Here is a 20520-nt window from a genome sequence, read left to right on the forward strand (position 1 = left end):
CCTCGCCCAAACGCGAGGGCTGCACCAAAATGGAGGCGGACAGGACCTTCCCCGCGCGAGGGCACGGCCAGAACCACCGCCGGCGGCTGCGCCCCGTCACTCATGCAGGGAAGGGGCTGCGGCCGCCCCGCGCCGGCTCCCGGCCAGCCACCTGCGCCGAGCCGCCGGGCACAGGTGCCCCGCTCCCGCTCGCCGCTCCGCACCGGCCAGCGCAAGACGAGAGCCTGCAGTCGCCGTCTCCTCCTACCGCCGCCTCCTCCTCCCCTACCGCCGGACGCGCCACCGGGTGCTGCTGCGGTGCCGACGGCGGCAGCTCCCGCCGCGCCCCCGCCGCGCACCGGCACCTGCCCGGGCGCCGCCGGCCAATCGGCGCGGAGGGGCCGGGCGAGGGGCGGGGGGGGGGGTGCCGGTGCGCGGGCCGGCGGCGGCACGGAGGCGGGGGCGCGCTCCCTCGTTCCCGCGCACCCGCGGCTTGCTGCTCGCCCCTGAGGCGGCGCGCGGTGCTGCGGGGACGGGGCTCTGGCGGGTGCCTCAGGGGCGGCCCTCAGCGCCCGGCCCTCAGCGCACAGCCGAGGAGCGGCGCGGGGGCTGCCGGGCGGCTCTTGCCGCGGCGGCCGTGGGCGCGGGCCGGGGGCGGGAGGTCCTCTTGAGGGGGGTGGCGGGAATGAGACCGGCTGGTGCCAACTGTAGTCGCGTCCGTGGGGCCGCAGCGCGCCGGGCGGTCACTCGGGAGGCGCGGCCTGTTCAGGCAGGCACATCGCCGGGGAGGCACCGCTGTCTTTGCCCGTGCTTTCTGATGTCCTGTGTCGCTGCGGATCGCACTGTGGCAGGCTAATTACTTTTCCCGTGGTGGTTGTTTTTATCCCCGGTTTTTCATGCTTGTTTAACTTCTTTTTAAAATAGCTGCTGCTGTCCGCTGCAAGGTACGGTTTCATTTGATCTCAGTTGAAGGGCTTTGTCAAGACAGATGTACTCGGTAAATCTTGGCGGGTTTTCAAGGAAAATATTTTCAAGGAGCATATATTTGTTTACATCAATTTCACAGTATCACAAATAAACTGATTTATCAAACTTTTACCTCTATGCTAACCTACGCTTGCCTGTATTGGCAAAGCGGGTGCCACTCTGGGAGGCAGCCACGGCCTTCATTTCAGAAGTGTGCGTGGAAACAAAAACCAAAACAACTTTAGGAAGTATTCTGGGTGAAATATTATTTTGTATTTCCCAAATACACCTCCAGGTAAATACATGCCCAAGTAATTCCCAAACAGAAGAAACTTGTTACTTCTTTAAATAAGAACAAGAGACTGAACCAGCTGCTTTCAGCAGTATCGTGTTTCAAGAGCAATATGACATGGCAACAGATCAGGGACTGACTTGAACAAAAGGTTCATTGCCTGTACAAGGAGAGTAATTGATGGCACACACCAAGCATTTTTATTAATTTTAAAAATATCTGGGTAGAAATCCCTCTCCAATCTTAAACTTCTAGCTGAAACCCTGAAAGAATATGTTTTAAAATCAGCCATCAATAACAATTAGCTGTAATGCTTATGATTACACAACCACAAGATCAAACAGGTAAAACAGCAGGCTCCTCACACTCTAGCTAATAAGCTGATGTTGAGTTCAAGAGTAATGTTGTGCCCTTGCCTCAACGTTGTACAGTTTGGTTCACAGAGAGTTTGTACCATTCTCTGTAATATTCCACATTCCTCTCCACTGGAGACATAGCACTGGACTCAAAGCTCTTTTGTTCCATACCCATGCGGTAATCAGTACATTTTTACTCTCCAACAGTACTCTGCAGGGAAGGCATTAACATGGCACACTTAAGCCAGCCATTAACAACTTGACAGAGTGCAACTAAGAGAGGGGAAAGAGAAGAACAATGCATAAGTGAAGAAATACTGTAATAGCCTTATGGATAGTATGCTGGACTTCTCTATTTGTCTGCATCCCCTCTCTAATCGTTGGATGCCCAGTTTGTCTATCTACAGCTTTTGGTGTCTCCCTTGGAAGGAAATCAATTTATCTTTGTATTCGTAGCAAGTGTTTACTGATGGGTGCCATTCACAGTAAAAAACAACTGCTGACTAAAATCTCTTTTTCACCGCCATAGGCAAAATCATAAAGTATAGATGGGTGAAACAGATATGCCAGGCTTTCTCCGGAATCACATATGATACAGCTATTGAATGAATAAAATAAGTGTCTAAACAAGGATGCAGAATAAACAGAAGTCTAAAGAAGAGAAACTCTGCAGCCAAAGATGAGACCCAAGTGGTAGCATGGGAATTTCTGCCCCATGAACAAAAAGTATCCAAACACCTTCCCAACGCAGTGCCTGGGGATTGCGGAGAGGTGGAAGGCAGCAAGGGGTGTGAGGGATACTGGCAACAGTGGGATGGTCATCAGGGAAAGGGGCATGCCCCATATGTTCATCTCACTTCCCAAAGCTCTGAAATTCCTAGTCCTTATGTTTACAACAGAGTTAGGTTAAACTGCAGGCCAAGCAATCTTTCAGCGAGAATAGCCTCAGAACGGAAAGAATGAAAAAAGAAGTCAGACCCCTAGTACGCATCTGTAGTACAACAACCATTTGCCGTGTGGGCCTTATTTAGCTGTAGCAGGGGAAAAATCTTGCAAAAAAATAGATAGCAGATCTAGTAATAATGGGGTACAGGACAAGAAAATATGTGTTTTCTCGGTGCTGATTTTCTCATGTCACAATACAGCCTTTTTTTCATAAAGAAAAAAGTCATCCAACTGTAGACTGAAATAAGCAGGTGGGTTTTGCTTGGAAAGCTTGGCGCTGAATCCAGCAGTGTCATAGGCTACACGGGGCTATGGGGCTGCGGTGGCCAACGAGTGACTCCTCAGCCTGTCCCCAGGCTGCAACCAGCTGGCTATACTTGAGCAAGGAGGCTGAGCATCAGCACCCATGGGACCCTGCCTTAACCTGGCAGCAGGTGATATGGGTAGGAGGTCCCACTCTGCAGAGAACTTCCCTCTGCCCTCAGCATTCATGGAATGGGGCTCATGGCCATAGGGAAGATTTTAGGAGTGTAGTTCACATGATCAGGAGTTTTGGCCATCTTTTGTGTGCTATATGGTTGTTGTAAAACCTGCAAATAAATTGGTTTGGGGGAAAACAAAATTTGCACTGGTTTGGTATCCCTCCAAGCATATACAGGGGGATGCAGAAAGAGGGTGTTAGCCAATGCACTCCGTCATGCTGGATTATTTGTTGACAATTACAGACCACTCCAGGAGGACTTCATGAAGTTTACTTTCCAAGTGTCCCAACCTTCTCGATAAAGGTAGGGCATTTTAGTAAGGAAATTGGAAATGTAAATATGGACAGTACCTGCTAGAAAGCCACAAGCCACTCTGTTAGCCACAGGGACCAATTATGAATTTATTCCAGCCTATTCTTATCTCAGGGCAGAAAATAAAGACAGTAGTAAGTAATTAAGTCTCTCTTGCTTTCAACTGATCTGTTAAGACCTCAGAGCATTTTCACAAAATGTAGTGAACAATAATTTGATGGTGATAACTTGGAAGTCATTGTAACCTTTTACCCTAGGGTCTCAAAGAACTTCATGAATACATATTATTTTATAAAATGTGTATGCAAAACATGGAGTATTATGATAATTCAGGTAAACCAGTGAAGTAATTCATAGCCCATAAGCAAATGAGAAAGAAGCTGAGAAGAATGGACAAATTTTTAGCAGCATTTAATATGTACGGCACACAATGTGTTATGGCACTTTCTTCTGTTCTTTCTGACTGTTCTTCAGAGATTTCAACAGTCAGGTTCCCTGCCCCGCAAGCCTCACAATGTAAGGAGAAACTCTGGCAAACATTAAGTGTGAAGAGAAAAAGGAAAACGGAGAAGACAGAACTGGGATTATATACATATGTTAGTAAAGGAGACAGCTTGAAGAAGTTTTGCTGTTTAACTAGCAGCAGAACTTAGGCAAGCTAACACTTTGAAAAGAAACAAAAATAGCAAACTCAAAACTGGGATGGAAACACCAGCAGATAAACTGTAACCGACGCAGTGAAAAGATTTGTTCTGACCAGTGGCGGGGTGGGGAGGGGGGTGGGCAGTGCGGGGGGAAGGCAAAAAACCCAGCGTGGTGGTAAGTAGTAAGAGCTACACATGTTTACTGGGAAGAATAATCAGAATGGGAATACATTTCAGAAGAGAATGTGCTGCTGACCGTACCGCTGCTCCTGCAGGTTTCCTCATTCATACAAGGTGCGTAAATGCAAGCCTGAAGGTGCCTGCAGCAGATGCTGCACTCAGAGAAATAAAGGCACTTTCAGTGCTCTTCCCTTATGCCTGCAACCAAATGTGTATGGGTGAGGACAAGATTCAACTCTTACGTTTCTGTGAGTAAAAAGAAAATAGTTTAAAAGGTGCGGTAAGGTCTTCAATTTCTTTGAAGAATGAACTTAATTTTGTGACAGTGGCTGAAACACGCAAGGCAAGTGTCCTCCATTCCCTGGGGTTGGTTTTTTTGTATCAGTCTTTTTCTCCACTTAGCCCCAGCTTTCATGCAGTAACTCCCTCTTGCTCATCAGTCTGAGGACAAGCAGCAGCAGGAGGGACGTGGTCCACTGAAGCTTTTCTTTAGAGCTTCATTTGTGTCCTGTGCAAAGCAGGGTGAGGGTGAGGTAGCATCTTTTGCACAGTTCAGCACTGCTCTCTTCTTTACAAATCTAAAAAAAATGGGGGGAAAAGCTGCATGGTGCCCAGGGAACGAGTAAGAAAAATGGTGTGCGTCCCCAGCTAAACAGGAAAATGTTCATGTTAAGTCAAATTTGACTTCACAAATTGAAGCGCTGAAAAAACATGAGCGAGTGTTTGTTTAGCTCTTGTTCTCTTGTGTTCAGTGGGAATTTCTTTCAGCCTCATTTGGTTTCTTTGCATCAGAATCAACAGGCGGCTGTGAAATTTTGGGATTGAAACAACCCCATCTAAAACCACTTCACCTGCAGTTGCTTCTAGAGCTACTCTCCTTTGCTTTTACTGGTTCAGTTCTCCAGCACTGTCAGAAATTCTTCATTTGCTTTTAAACATAACTTTTACTTAACGCCTTTAATACCTAGAGACAGACTGCAGTCAACTGGGTTGTTTTTCATAGGAAGACCTATTAAATGCTTTTCTTACTCAGATCAATTGAGCTTTTTCATTATTTGAAATTATTAAAAATTAAATTTTAGAAGCTGTCATTGACCCAATGCCTTGGGCTAAAGCTGACAAATGAAGGTGATGGTGTTAAGAGCTTTTCCCTCCGTTATTATAATTCCATACAGACAAAAACTCCTCAGATGCAGAGAGTATATGTTCTATAATTCTCTGATTATATTTTACAAACAAAATCACAGCAATAATGTAACAAATCCTCATGAACAGTCTTAAAAATCCTAGGCAGTATGAAACCAGTGAATTCCTTTAAGCAAGTTTCGTGAAAATTCAAATACTTTATATTAACTTTTTATATTTTAGTACATGCTGAATAAAGTAGTTTTCAGAAATTCTTTCTTTCTTTCTTTTTTTTAAAGAAACCCTAATCCTGGCAGTAATTTCTGCATGGAAATGAGGTCGACAAAACCCCATTTTGTTAAGGCTGTGCAGAGTTTTCCAACCTTTTATTTAGGAGATATAGGATTTAGCCACTTCTGAGGCACAGAGAAAAGATGAGCTTGCTCACTTCTTTTCCCTTCCCATTAGAACATTGGATGGAAATAGGTACAATTTCATCCACACAAGTGTTTACATCTTTACAAAGCTCTTATGCAGCCATCTTAGATATAAGTCCCTGCTTCTGTGGTATTCATCTTTTCAGAATCAGTACCACATGGCTGGGGGAAAAAAAGGATGTCGTGAGCAGCAAAAACACCTGGTGACAGTGAGGGTAAGCTCTTTGCGAAGGACACAGGCTACTTCATGAATGTTTCTGAGCCAGGGAAGCAGACTATATTAATTAGATGCAGTGACTGGTAAGATTTACCCAGGCGTAGCAGTAACAGATATTCTGAGAAACTTGTCTCCACAGTGCTTCTAGCAGAGATGGGCATTAAAATAAAAATTATCAAGCAAAAATTATTTCCATGATGACTCTTTTCATCAAGGTAGTTTCTCTGTTTCCAAACCCAAAGCTCAGAGACAAACACATAGCAACAAAAGTTATTGCAATTAAAAGAGGGTTGCCTGCCAGCACCTCTTTCCAGAAAAGAACTGAGCCAAAGTATTATGAAAGTAGATGTGTCAGATGCTGGCACATCTAATCACGTTGTTTGACATATTCTTGCACAACCTCTCACATGCCTTGATTATGCTCAGTACCCTTTGAGCTGTGCTCTGCACAAGCCCATAGAAAATACATTGTGCTTGTTTCAAAGAGCTTAAAGCCCATGAATGCTCTAATTCCCCTCTCTGGATTTTCTATAATTAGTTTGTTCCTTGGTGCTTTCTTACACACAAAGTAAAATTCTTCTTACTTAACTTACCCCCAAAAGAGCATGGGACGTACTGGAGCAGGATTATTCGTGTCACAAGCTGCCAAAATGACTGTGTGGTTTTATGCAAATCAAATCCTCCAGGGATTGTCCCAAATCCACACAAGTTTCTTTTTGGCATATCCGCCTTGGGACCTCGCATCAGCCATTTTACTTTTCCGTCTTGTTTTAAAGGTATTGTGTCTGACAGAACCGTGACACTTACTTCACCTTGGCTTATCCTGGCTGAGGGCTGCTGGCACTGCAGGGATGCACTCTTCTGCAGGACCAGGATCAGCCCTGCAATGCCTATTCCTCACCTCCTTATGCTCTGCCAAAATTAACAGCATCTTATTGCAAACCAGACTTCAAGAATTTCTCATTTTTATAACACCTAGGAAAACCACCTTTCTGGTCTGGAAGCTGGAGTATACCAGACCTCCATCTGACCCAGGACCAGGTGACATTCATCCTCTTTCTCTGCTCAGCTCTGAAACTCTCACCTCTCAGACCAACAGGGTGTGCCACTCCAGACAAATATTTATATACCGAACTTCATTTCCTTATGCAAGTTCCTGGTGAATGTATAAAGATACAGTCACAGCGATTTAAAAATCTAAAATACCCACATTTATTAATTAAGAATTTAAGGGGAGAGAATGGTCTTTAATTGCACAGCTCAAACTTCTCATTTTCCTATGGGTGCCAATTATTATTGTTCTCCTCAGCGGCATCTCCGCTGTAGGCCGTGAGGTAATGAAGAAAGCTGAGTAAATAACACATATAAGATATATGTGAATCATTAACAAAGTCATTAAAATAATTGTAGTTGATTTGTACTGAAACAGGGTCTAGCACAGAGAACGTTAGTCTTCTTGTGCTCAAGCAGCTTGTGGTACCAGGAAGAGAAAGCTCTGCAGCCAAGTCTTAATCCAATGGTCTTGCTGATAAAATGACCATTTGACATCCACTGTGGAAGCCCTCAGCTGTTTGCTTGTGGTCATTCTTATGCGGCATTATTCTGATACACTGGCTGTTTGCTAGCAAGCAGCTCTGTGACAGGAAAGATGCCCATGACCCCAGCAGCAGGGCTCGGCAGGGCTGGCAGCCTGATTGCCCAGGAGGGCAAGCATTGGACCTAATTGCAAAACAAATATAAAGGTGCAGACCAATGTTTATTTACTTTAAATAAACTTAGGTATGATTGTGGCCATCAATGGCCTTCCTGGGCAGGTGAGTTTTCCACGTGTTGGTACCAGTGTGCTGCACATGTGCTATCATGTCCTCTGTACAAGCTGCTGTTGTCTGGATCCTCACTGTATGCAAACCCATCTAGATCAGACCTCCATCAACGTACATTTAAAGATGTTACAGCCTTTACTGCTCAATGGCTTGATTTCTGGGACAGCAGGTGGCCCACAGGTCTTACTAGAAACTTCAGCTCTTTTTTCTCTAAGCGCTCCTGGTTCTGTAACTTCATGTCCTCATGCCTGAAGAGAAAAGCTGGAGTGGTCCTGTGGTGACATCTGAAATGCAGCCCCACTCCTATTCCCACGCAGAAAAGTGAGGAATTTACTCTCCTTTAATTAAACTGCCTTCAGTGACAGTCATTAATTTTTCTTTTTCTTTGAAAGTACTATGGACCATAATCCTTGAAAAAACAAACCCACTATGATTATGTACTGCTGTGGTAGAAAAGAAAAGACAATAAGGTTTCCACAGCAATCACCAGTGGTGACACAGTGTACACCATAAGTATTATGTGACTTAGTTACTTCTAAACAATTTAGTGGTCTATATTAAACAACATTAACAGGAACAGACTCAGTTACAGTTTTAATACCAAATCCCAGTTGATGTACTTGATGTAAATAGCTTTACTGCAAGATACAATTATTACCAAACCTGCCCCTCACAAACAGAATGGCAAATAAATCCTCAGGCCAATGTTGCTGTAAGGCTTTAGCTTTTATATCTGAAGTTTATTCGTTTCACTTGTAGCTGTATTGCCCTTTCTTGCAATTTAATCTTACCTCTGCTGGATGCATAAATACATATAAAACCCCTCCATATTAAGTACAAAACAAGTAAAAAATGTTCAATCCTTGAAGGCATTATTAAAGCTCTTCACTTCATGGAAGGGGATATTTTGCCAATGGAGAAGTGAAAGGGGAAGTAAGGGGATAAGCTGAGAAGATTCAGGATTCTTGTGGCCCCCAGACACAGCTTTATCTGTGAAGTGAGATTCTCTGGATGAAAGGTGGTGAGGATAAGGATGAATTCTCAATGAAGAGCGAGACAGAAATACATAGGGTTTTGCCAGCTGCATGAATAATAGAATTCCTTCAGTGTGTTGAGCAAGTCTAGATGAGGAGCAGGACATTTGCACCAGCTTCTGTGGTCAGCTCTAGGACCTGAACATCCTTTCCTACTTACAGAGAAAATTATAGAGGACCAGGTACACACACTCGCTGAAGCTGGTAACTCAAATCTCAGGGGCTCAGGGAAAGGCAAAAGAGAAATGTCAGATTGAGTATATTGGTGAACTGTGTTCAATTGTTAATGGAGGGATCCATTCTCCTAATCTTCCCTGGAGCATTCAGCACTCTAATCCATAAAATCCTTCTGCCCAGATGAAGAAAGGTCTGTGTATTTCAGGGGAATCTCCTAAAACTTTAAAAATCTTTTTCCAGATAGGTTGTGGCTAATACAGCACCTTAACCAAGATATCCCTCATGTGTGGAGACACACACCAGTAAGTTGTCTTTCCAGACCCATTCAGTATCTCTTTAAAGTCACTACATGAACAACCACATAATCTCCAATTTAATTTTCCCATCTCTGTTTATACTGTACCAATACATTACGAGAGATGGTACTGTAATAATAAGTGAAGGCAGAGAATACAGTCAGCGATTCCCATAGGCAGAAAATAAACTCATGCCTTTCCAACTCCCTTTTGGGTGACTATGTGTGTTACTTTGCAGGGCTACTACTCACATATAGGATTGCTTAAATTTATTATTTAAAGTAAAAGTTATGTGAATGGTTGATTTCAGCAATACAAGAACAAAGGAAGCAACAGTGAAATGGATCAGGTACTGGCTGAGATCAGCTCATCTAGCAGAAGCTAAATCCAGGAAACAAAAAATGGTAAAGATGTATGGGGGAAAAAAAACCACAACAACTTCCAAGAGCTTTCAGCAACAGTAAACTCATTTCACAGGAGTCACACATCATTTTTTGAGAGATCATACCATTGTTTAGGAGCAATCTCTGAATTCCTCCCTGCTATTCAACTCCAGCATCCCAGGATCTCCTTTTGGCTAAGAGACTCCATCCCAACACAGCGAACAATATTCTGGTCTTGTTACAGAAACTGCAACAGCAGCAGGCACTGCAGTGCAGCTCTGCAGCCCAACATAGCCCTGGTACGACTGCGTTGCGTAGGCTGGAGTGAGAAGTTCAGTGTCTCAGTCTCTTCTTCCAGGCTGGTAATGACCCAGGCTCAGCATATAAAAGGGCCTCTGAGAGGCTGTGGGGTAGATGGCAAGGCTGACTATTGCTCTGAAGCTCCCTGTCATGGCAGAGAGCTTCCTAAAAGTATTGCTTATGTGTGGAGCCAATGCTGAGAGGAGCCACACAGTAAAAAAATACCTGCATTCTGCTATAAAAGCACGCTGCTGTGCTTCAACTTTTTCTTAGTTGGGTATGATTTGCGTCTTGAAGTAAATGGAATCAGACTCAGGCATTTTGCAGTGCATCCTACAGATACCATGGGAAGGAGAGAATAAATTCTAAGTTGGAAATGGCAGTCACATCCTTTTCTGCAAGAAAATGCAAAGAGACTGCTCAATGAGAATGCTCTCTGAATCTGTATCAGGGAGACTGCATTTGAAACAGTGGCACCAACAAGTCTGAGTCCCAGACAACCTTACTACTCTCTGGGTGTAATTACTTCAGTACTTCTTCTCCTAAATGCCCATTCCTTGCTTTACAGGGTCTGAATGTGCAAATAATAATTTCAAGGCAGAAATAATTTCTTCAGGAAATACAGGCCAACCACTTTCCAAATTTTTTATGTGACTGTTTATTATTTTGCTTATTATTGTGTTTTATTACTTTGAAGGTTTTTGAATGGTCACTTTACACACTCATTCAGAAGATTAACTTGATCGAGTTGCAGCAAGCATTTCATATGCCCATGTTGTTTCTTCAAACTATTGTTTCTTTTTATTTTTCCAAATATTCAAGTGTATTTTTCAGCTACTGATTACTAAAACTTTGCTTCTCAAATTAAATTGTCTTTTTTTTTCCTGTCAGGACAAGAAAATACAATATATACCTACTATTCATTAGCTTTTTAATAAATGGAATAATAAGGGGCATCAGCAAAGAACCCAGCAGCAAACCAAACAACTGTTCTTGTATTCTGACTATGGAGATAAATCGGACTTTTTTTCCCCAATAAATCTTCATGAAAACCACTAATTTATGTCTTTGGCCTGCTTTCTCCCTCTGCTGGTCTGGAAGAGAATTTCCTATAGGAAATTTCAAGACCTTCCATATTAAAATCTGAATTTTGTGTTTGTAATATAGCGAAGAAAACATGATGGCCCTGGAGCTCATTCTTTGCAGTACTAATGAATCACATGCCACTGTAGATCATGGACAAGGACAATAGATTTATGCAATGATCTGGGCATATTTATGCTGTTTCTTCGTAAAACACCTCTTCTCTTTAGGGATTTGAGCTTGAATAGTCATGGGATAGCATTAGAGTTGATCACAAATCCATGATTAATACATCATGCTGAACCTCATTCAAGCAATAAGCATGAGTTACTGACTGTTGGAAGTTTGCTCCCTGCTAAGCAAAAAGGAACACGAGTAGGAAGAAGGTGGGGGACAATTACCATTTTAAAAACATCACAATGGCAAGAACATCACAAAGTCTCTGAGGCTGGGAGTTTCTCACTCATGAGAAGCCAGCCTGGATGGAGGCTGCATTCAAATGACATTGCCACCATGTTCCTCCTTAGTCATGCTTCTGTCTCCTTGGGCAGCCACACAGTGAGCTAGCTCAAGGAACTGCTATGGACAAAAAAATGCCTTTTGATATACCTTTGAAAAAGTTAATTTTTTAGTCAACAACTTGCACTTCAGTCAGCTTAAAATGAGAATGAATCGCAGCCTGATCACAGTTCTGACTTCTCCAGGTTCTCCATTTTTCCTTAATACAGCCTTAATTTGACTTACCACATTTCCCATGCTCTCCTTCCAGAAGGAGCTGATCACTCCGTCCCTGGTTGACCTTTGCTTTGTGCCAAAGAGGTTTCCTTGAGCCTACAGCACCAACACACTGATAAGCATGCCAACACTGAAGCCCACCTGCATGCTTTGCTGGATCAGGCAAACATGTATTCCCATGGGACACAAGGGAACGGGCCAGTACAGATCATGCTCAGATCAACATAACTTCGACATCCATCTTCCCTGTGATCCCTTCCTCTAACCTACAGAGGAAATATCGATTTTCAGCATGACTCATTGACAAATTTTACCTCACTGTTTGCCATTGATGAAGGTTTGAGTTACCGTCTTCCTCTGTCCGCAACAAGAAAACGAGATGATCTTCTTCAGGGCTGAACTCCCCAGAGACAGGAGTAGGTGTCTGCTGCACCCCAGCGAGTAGCCGCTCCATGGCACCTGGATGCTAAGGTTTGTATTCCTGGAGCAGGAGTCGATTGCATTTGCACAAGCAGCTGATCAGGGAGAACAGAGCCACAGGGGAAGTTTCCCAAGTCCAGGCACATCATCAAGCTGTTTGCATGGAGAGCCCAGGCTTATTTCTGCACTGCAAGTTACTTTGCTTTTACTGGTGCAAGCCCAGTTATTCAGGGCCTATAAAACTGATGGCTTTTTTTCCACCCCTCCCACCACAGCTTGGCAGCCTGCAGCTTTGAGTGTAGAAGAAGGTGGGAAAAAAAAGAAAAAAGAAAAAAAGAAAGAAAAGAGAGAGGAGATTACCAAAAGTAAATGTAAAAAAACCCAGCTTGTAAGCACCATTAGGCTTGATGGCAATGTGAAATGTTTGCTGAGGAGCTCAGAGAAGAGGAGCAGGTACTTGACAGTGTGAGGAAGTATATAACCTTCCTGTCAAAAGAGGAAAGACTGTTAAGAAAGAAAAAAAAAGCTCAGAGACAAGGATGGCTGAGCAAGTGCTTAAAGCTAATCTCAATTTGGAAAGGTAGCCAGAAGTTGTAAGGAAGGGTGGTGGGGGTGGTGGGAGATGGAGCGAAACACCACAAAAAAACAGGTAAGGCCAAACCTATGTGAGTAAGGAAAGGAGAGAAGTACTCTGGAAGCAACCTACAAGCAGCAGAATTAGGCAGTAAAAGAGCACGTTTTAATGGCAGTAGTGCACTCACTCTCATTTGTGGGGCTTTCTGGCTTCTAAATAGACATGAGCAAGCAGAGGGTGCCATATGCCACTGGTGCTGAGGCATGCGTGAGAGGGGCCAGCCCATGACACCACACTCCAGAGCACTGCAGCCACCCAGCCTTGTCTCCCCTCCCCAACCAGCTCAGGCTGCTCCCACCCCAGGGAAAGCTGCCCAGGACCATCACAACCTGCAGACACTGCTATTTTTCCCTTTAGCTGAGATACCTGAAGCGCAGCAGGGGCACGGAACGCCCCTCCAGGAGAGCAGAGGAGGCAGGCACAGGCTAAGACTACACAAAGGAGCTGGAGGATTTTATAGTCCAGGTCTTGCACTCCTAAACGTAAATTTCTATTGCTGCATTAAAGATAATTAATTAAACCTGAAGGGCAGTCACCACACCCTCCTGGCCTCAGCTGGGTCAGAATCTCACCTCCTAGCTATAAAATGGAATGTAACCAGGCTGCTTGGGTTGAGTTAAAAATCAGTGTACAAGAGTTTCTTTGAAAACTATTACAAGCTTCTGCATTCTTTCTCACTGCTTGGTTTGATGAAGGCGGTGATACATCCTAACAAAGTTCCTGTGCTGTATGAGGAGGCATTCCTGTTCTCTCTAGTGCATTTGATCTCACATTGTCCATCCCGGCATGCTGGGATGAAATGTGTGGGCAAGATGAGTGGGCTCTGCCTCCTCCCAGCGTCCCCCCAGATGGGGCAGTTTCTCAGAAAGGGAAACGGTCTCCTGCAGGGAATGGACGTGGCTTTGCCATGACACAGGGTAAGAGAGAAGAGAACCGCAGTGGGTGCCAAATCCTTCTCTATCCACCCAGACAGCCAGGACAAGGCTTTGATTTCTCAGTCAAGCGCCGGCTGTGTGAAAGCCACCGGTTGCTCATTAAAAAAACTTCTAAGCTCCCTGCAGTGCTTAAACAGAGCAACTAGTGTCTGGCTGCACAGAGAGTATGAGCAGAAACCACCCCCTGCCCCAGGTGGGTGTGCACACAGTGGGTCTGGTTGGCGGCCAGCGGGGAGAGGAGAATGGAAATGCCACCAGAGCTGGCTGTGCCCAGGGAAGGGACGTGCTATGACCAGGAAGGGACATGCTCAGGGTCTGTGGGACAGAGCAGCCACGTGTTGCTAAGCCAGGGGAGTGGGAACTGTGAGCATAGCTCAGACGGGTCCCAAAAACCAGCTCTGGCACGCAATGAAATTTACCCAGAGCTTCCTGCCTGGCTGCCGTTTACTCGTGTCTCTTCATCAAATTAGAGATTTTTAATCTCGCCAGTTTAATACCCTTTTTGATTTCCAATGGCTGGAAGGACCCACGTTCTCTCACCAACTTAACTTGTAATCATTCTTTGGTAGCTCACCCCGGACAAACTCCTGTTTGTGCTGCACACCTTAGACCAGGGGCAGCTCCCTCAGGTGATACTCCCGCTCAGCTGTGGGTTTCAATGGCATTTGCACAGATGTCAAATGAGTAACAGAGCAGTGGATCAACTCCGTCATTCCCCCCTGTGTGATCATGCTGCCTTTCTCCAGCCCATCTTGCTTTTGGAATTTTCCCTAACACAATGCTAAGCAGAATTTTAAAGTCTGAAAAAAGAAAATATATAAAAAGGCAAGCTGGGGGAGGAGGAAACAAAAGCAATCCTGTTTCTGAGCATGGCTTAAAGCTGCTTGCCATCAGACCCTGACAGTGCTCATGTCATGTCTGCTGTCTGCTTACTTCTTGAATTCCCTCTACAAGGTACTCTAGTCAGAAGAAAATAAAAGTGACAAGCAGCACTGATGTGTACGTGCTCTGAAGAGGACAGGGGCAAAGTCCTCCGTGAGGTTTTAAAAATACTTATGCTGCAAAAGGTAGAGAAAGTTAAACTAAGAGTTTTCTTTCCCCCACATGCAGCTTCTGTGGGCACTTTGAATGCTGGTAGCGTCACCACACTATTCACTGTATGTATTTAACTAGGATGGCAAAGTGCACTGCTAGGCGACTGTCAGAATGCAAGGATTTCATGGTTTGGGATCATTATCTAATCGGCTCCTTTGACGTAGCAAAAAAAAAAAAAAAAAAAAAAAAAATCATACAGCTTTTCCCTTAATCGCTTACACAGTTTCCTGACATATTTGCAGTAAAAAAATTAACACATCATCAGTTACTGCAGATCAATTTGATGCATGACAGATTAAGAACTGGAAACACAGCATGGATGTGTCAGTGTTTGGCTGGGCATTTTCCCCTTTCAAAACATTCTTCTAAGCTTCCTGGAAACCACCATAAGGTACACAAGTCTCCTGTTTTTTTGTCTCCCTCCTTAAAATAAGAGGAACAGGGCACAGTATCACAAACCCTTCAACCAATCAAGCACACAATTAATGAACAATTTATGTGTTTTGTCTGCAATTTTCCACAGCAGCAGCTTTAGTGGAGACTATTGCACAGTCTTGGCTTGGTTAGAAAGATCAGATTTGCCAAGACAGTCACAATTAATTGAAAGTTGTTCCTGTTACCTTTAAAGGTTGCTGAAAAGAAATTATATACTCAACTGCCTACCAAGAAAAAGGCATTCACAATTATAAGCAGATGATATCCAATCCATTTAAATAAGTTTTTATCATGGGTTAGTAGAAGGCTGTACAAGGCCAATTAAATTTCTTATTGGCATTAAGACAGAGACAACTGTTGTAATAGGAATTCAATGGCATTATATTTAGATGCTTATTTTGCAATGTAAATACATCAGTGGGGAATGGAAAATACTCCTGTTACCAAATACTCAACTAATGCATACTAAAATTGAGAAATAAACCCAGGAAATTTACTTTAAAAATACACCCTGGACTCAGTCATTCTTCACAGTCACCAGTGGATTTTACTGTAAAGGGAATTTTGATTTCAGTGCCTTAATCCTAGGCTACAGAATAAGAGCTAGCTTACTGAGAAACTCCAACCAGCATGGGCACTGCCGAGACCAGCAGCACTATTCCTCCTGGGACTTTGGCAGTCCTGCAGCAATTTACCCAGCACTGATGCTGGCTTACCTGCACAGCACAGCCAGCCCTGGATCTGGGTTTGTTTTAACAGATTTCTGATGTTTATGTAACTTTTGTAAAGTAGCAGACATAGCAGGCCTGATTCCTCTCCTTGGATAGGTCCAAGGTATCAGTGGAGTTGACCTGGCTTAAATAGGAAGAGATGTCTTCTACTTTGATGCACCACACAGTCTCAGAAGCAGCAAAGGAAGTTCCCTTATCTGCCTCAAGTTACAAAGGAATGATTCTTGGGGTGCTGGAGAGAAGCAGATGACATCTAGTATTCCTCTACTAATTATTCCTGTTATTGCTGTGCAGAAAAGTTAGTATTTCTGTAGATCTTTGCAGGACATGAACAAAGACACTTAAGATGTGTTTGCACTAACAGAAAAAACGTCCCCTCACCCCCAACTACCAAAAATTAAATGACAATTCCAACAAAATATTCAGAGGAATGCAATTATCACCTGGAGGGGGTGGGGATGGTCGTAGAAAATTATTAGTCTCCAAATTCTGTTGTAAAAGTACAGAGATTCCTTTCAACTCTGGAAATTTTAAACATCAGGTGGGAGCAAAGCAAATGAATGCAGTGACCGCAACCCAGTCATCTTCTATTTACAGGATGAAACACTTGACATTATTTTTTGCTCAGAGCCATTTACTATCCACGAGAAACAGCAGCATTATACACCACAAGCCAGTACCATAATGAATCTGGAAAAGGAAAATAAAATTACCCTGGCTGAAGCCACTGCTATTTATCTATTTTACATAAGTACTAAGAACAGAAGCCCTTTCTAGCAACAATTCCTAGCTGAACTGCCTTCAACGTCATGCTTTTTCCTAGCTACATATGACTTCTCCTTGACAAACTTCTTATTACTCACAGGCATTTTAATAACCAAATATTACTGAACATACTTTCCCTAAAACTGTGACAATCTATTCCCAGTTTAGTCTATTATGCAGTTTATTTTTGCTGCAGGAACATACATCCCTTTTATCCCTCTCCCAAGTCACACCTTCATAAATCTCCCTTTCTCTCCTTCACTCCTTCAGAGGAGCTTAACCACCCACAGGTTATATTTTTCCTGCAGGAACACCAGTCTGCTGCTTGTTCAGTTGTGATTGATTCAATCCAAGCAGAGACCTTTTTCTTGTAAGGAGATTTTCAGTCCCTACAAAACTAACAAGGTGCAGGATCTCTCTCTCTCACCGCGCTGCCACCTGCACCCTTCCCCTCCACTCCTCTTAAGAGAGGATGGCCTTTGTGTTGAGGTATTGTGTGGGTGGGTTTGCATAGTTTTTCCCCCACAAATGTCACCTTCTGGGCCCTCCATCAGAGACCTCGTTGGCCCCAAAGCAGGACTTGCTTCTCACCTACTTTTTCTGTCCCTGTAGAGCAACCAGTCATTTCCCAGCACTTAAATTTTTCAGCTAAAATGTCCCAAGGAATGATAACCTCAGAGTCAGGCAAACAGCCCCTCCTCTGGGACCTTCACCTCTGCATTTCTCCTGGAGCAACATTTATAATGATGTACTGGCAAAGTTCGTCGAAGAGATGTTACTTTGCTGCTAGGGTACATGAGGCTACGCATGTTCTTGGTAATGCAACCTGTCAGTCTTAAATCATCCAGATTAAATAGATGTGTTTGCCCTCTCTGAAACACACATGCAAAAAAAGCTCCAGGGGGAAAAAAACCCAGCAGCAGCCTTGTGCCAATGCTTGAGGGGGCAGGGAGCATCTTTCTCACCTGGGATCGCTCCAGGCACACAGAAGCTCAAAGGAAGCCCCTTTGAAAACCATCCTGTTGCTGCGGCCCTAAGTGACTAGCAAGTCAGGGTGAGAACGGAGGAGGGTGCTTCATCTTGGGGATCAGGAGGCATTTTCTCAGCCTCTTGCTCTCTGCTTTCCCTGTTTCTCCAGAAGTGATGAATGGGGAGAGCAGAGGCCCAGGGCACAGGTGGTGCTCCCTGCTCAGGTGATGTTCCCAAACCCACGTATCTTTTCCCTGGCATTGGGAAAACCACTACTACTGCTAGATGGGTCTATGCATTAAGTTTTACTTCAGTTATTGATGGGCATTTAACTTTGTGTATCCCCAAATTATAGGTTCTTTTATTGGAAGGATGCTACAATGCAATAAACCTTTTTCTGTGTGTCTAGTGGTCATAAAAAGTACTTTGCTACCAATCCTGGCTGCCCTATGTGGAGCAGACACATGGCACAGGTGGCAGCGGTGAAAGCTTGCTCGTCCTGCCTGGCCACGTGCCGACCTCCATGGGGACACCTCTGGCTTCAGCAGGGGTATTTCAGCTCCAGTGTCCATTTCGAAGTGGCAGACGCCAAACTGAAAGGTAAAGCTGAGGGTTTGCTCTTACCTGTAAAATCTGTGTATATGAGAGACAGATTTCCAGTTTGCGTGACACAAGGTTGTTCTTCAGAGCTCCTGGGGGCTTCAGGGCTCTGCAGGACCTGCAGACCTCTGATTTTGTTTGCACATGCCTTTTGCCAAGGTGATGTGCTTGCTGACCACACAGCCTATCTATAGATGCCTGTGTTAAATGCTCCTTTATGCCATGTTTCATGTCTATATCCTTGTAGACAGAGGAAACATCACAGGAAAAAGCTAGGGGTGAGGGTAAGCAAGGTTGTATTATTTAGCTTTGAAGCAGACATCAGAAACCCATCAGACCCTGTCTGGCACATATGGAGATGCGGTTTTTCTTGTAACAGCAATTACCTAATGGCCAGATAAGTAACTGTTACTTATCTACTTAGCATTGTAAGATTGTGTGATCTAACACCTATTCTATTGATTTTGCAACTGATAGTGATAATATATAGTTATTGCTTATATAATGAACAGTCCATGAATTTAGAATAAAACACAACATTGGGAAGTACAGGCACAGGATGGTATCAGAGGTCCCAAGGCTATAAATAACTCATTATTGGTCCTTCACTGGACATCAGAGAAATGCAGCCCTGGGAGTTGGGTATAACCAGCTCAGAGGATAACAAAGAGAGTAAAGACCATGTATCCAGCATACATGAAAAACACCACAGACAGTAAATCTGAGACCAGCAAAGAAAGGGAAAGGGAGAGGTGCATTAGCAAATGTATAAAATCACCCCAACACAACAATCCTAAAGGGAGAAGGAAGAAACCATCATCAAGAAGATACTCCTCCATAGGACCTAGGATGCTGAGATCTCACCATACATCTCTCCAGATAGAAACTGTTGATGCTGACATCCACACGGGCAGTGGGAAGATGCACATAACACCAGAGAGAAGAGCAGAAAGCTGGCGTGCATACAATTTTGACAAATCTTTCCATAACTGAGTGCGGCAAATTGGGAACTATTACCTGGTTTTATGGGTGGGGAAAACAGATGCATGAAGCATTTTGAAATACTTGCTTGAAGTTGCAGGGAAAAGCCAGCTGTAGTAGAGTCAGGAAACATTTTCTTTTGAATGTCAATCTGGTTCTTCAACACACATCTTTTTTCAGCCAAAGTTTTGTCCCTCTGTTTCTAATAGCTTGAATTTTTCAACCTTTCTTCCTCCAAACATATCCTGTCAACCTAAATTCCATGGAAGACCAGATATAGACTGAGATTTGGATCTGAGACGCTCTTTCTGCACTGGCTCATGTGGAAACCCTGAATCCAAATAGCCCATCTGTAAGTGAATTCAGATTTAGGTCAGACGACTGGAACAAGTAGTCTTCTGTTACGATGTACTTGAGAACATTTCCGTCACCTTGCTTCAAGAGCAACCAGCATGCAAAGCAATGCCTAGGAGTCAAGTAAACAGACTGTGAAGAAGCAGGGACAGCAAATGATGTTCAGTATAAAAGCATTCCAACATGAAATTAGTGCTCCATATTCAAATGTTGCAGCAGATGCATATGGCCCTCTATATTTTAACTGACTGCTCACATGTGATAGCTCTAACCACAGCTTCTGTCTTGGAGGACTTGTAGTTCCTCGTATCCCCTGAATGGTCAGGTGCCCACATAAGCCACTACACTGAAGTCGTTAGAAGTAATGCCAGGGGCTGCTGCCAACGTGCTCCAAAACTGTATCCATACTTTGGGCTGATGGAGCGGCACAGCTGTGCACAGTCGGGTGGGAGGTGTCAGGGGGAAGCCTTCCTGTGTACCTTCTCAAGGACTGCACACAGAAACCATCGAAAGCACAAGCTATTTGCTCTTCTTCCACTGACAGAAAAAGGTGGCTCTGAAAGGTCAGAGAAAATCCCAAACCATGTCCTAGTTTGCCCATGCATCAACCTCACAGCTGGAGGAGGTGTGGGCAGTGCTCGTCACCTGCCTGGCAGGAGTTGCTGCACCCAGCAGAGCACCTTCCTTCATCCCTCCCTGCCCCAGGCTGTTTAGGGACGGGGGGGTATCTGGAGATGGAGAGATGTTTGGCCCCCATATCTGGAGTTTTTTACCTAGATTGAGATTTGCTGGATCACAAAGCATCCTCAAATGCATCACACTATTACGTGTGTGC

General features: G+C 44.1%; 1 protein-coding gene across 5 annotated transcripts in view; it reads right to left on the reverse strand.

The window, feature by feature from the left end:
* Positions 1–20520, reverse strand: part of MYRIP (myosin VIIA and Rab interacting protein) — a 340631-nt gene that overhangs the window by 238306 nt on the left and 81805 nt on the right. For 3 of the 5 annotated variants that reach the window (XM_080382638.1, XM_080382639.1, XM_080382635.1), the window contains exon 1: positions 1–20520. This exon is cut by the window's right edge and continues 9111 nt beyond it. The exons of the other annotated variants lie outside the window; for them this stretch is intronic. The gene's annotated coding sequence lies outside the window, so the exon portion shown is untranslated. 5 annotated transcript variants of the gene reach the window in all.

This window comes from Falco punctatus (genome assembly GCF_963210335.1).
Source record: "Falco punctatus genome assembly, chromosome: 4".
Taxonomy (NCBI): Eukaryota; Metazoa; Chordata; class Aves; order Falconiformes; family Falconidae; genus Falco; species Falco punctatus.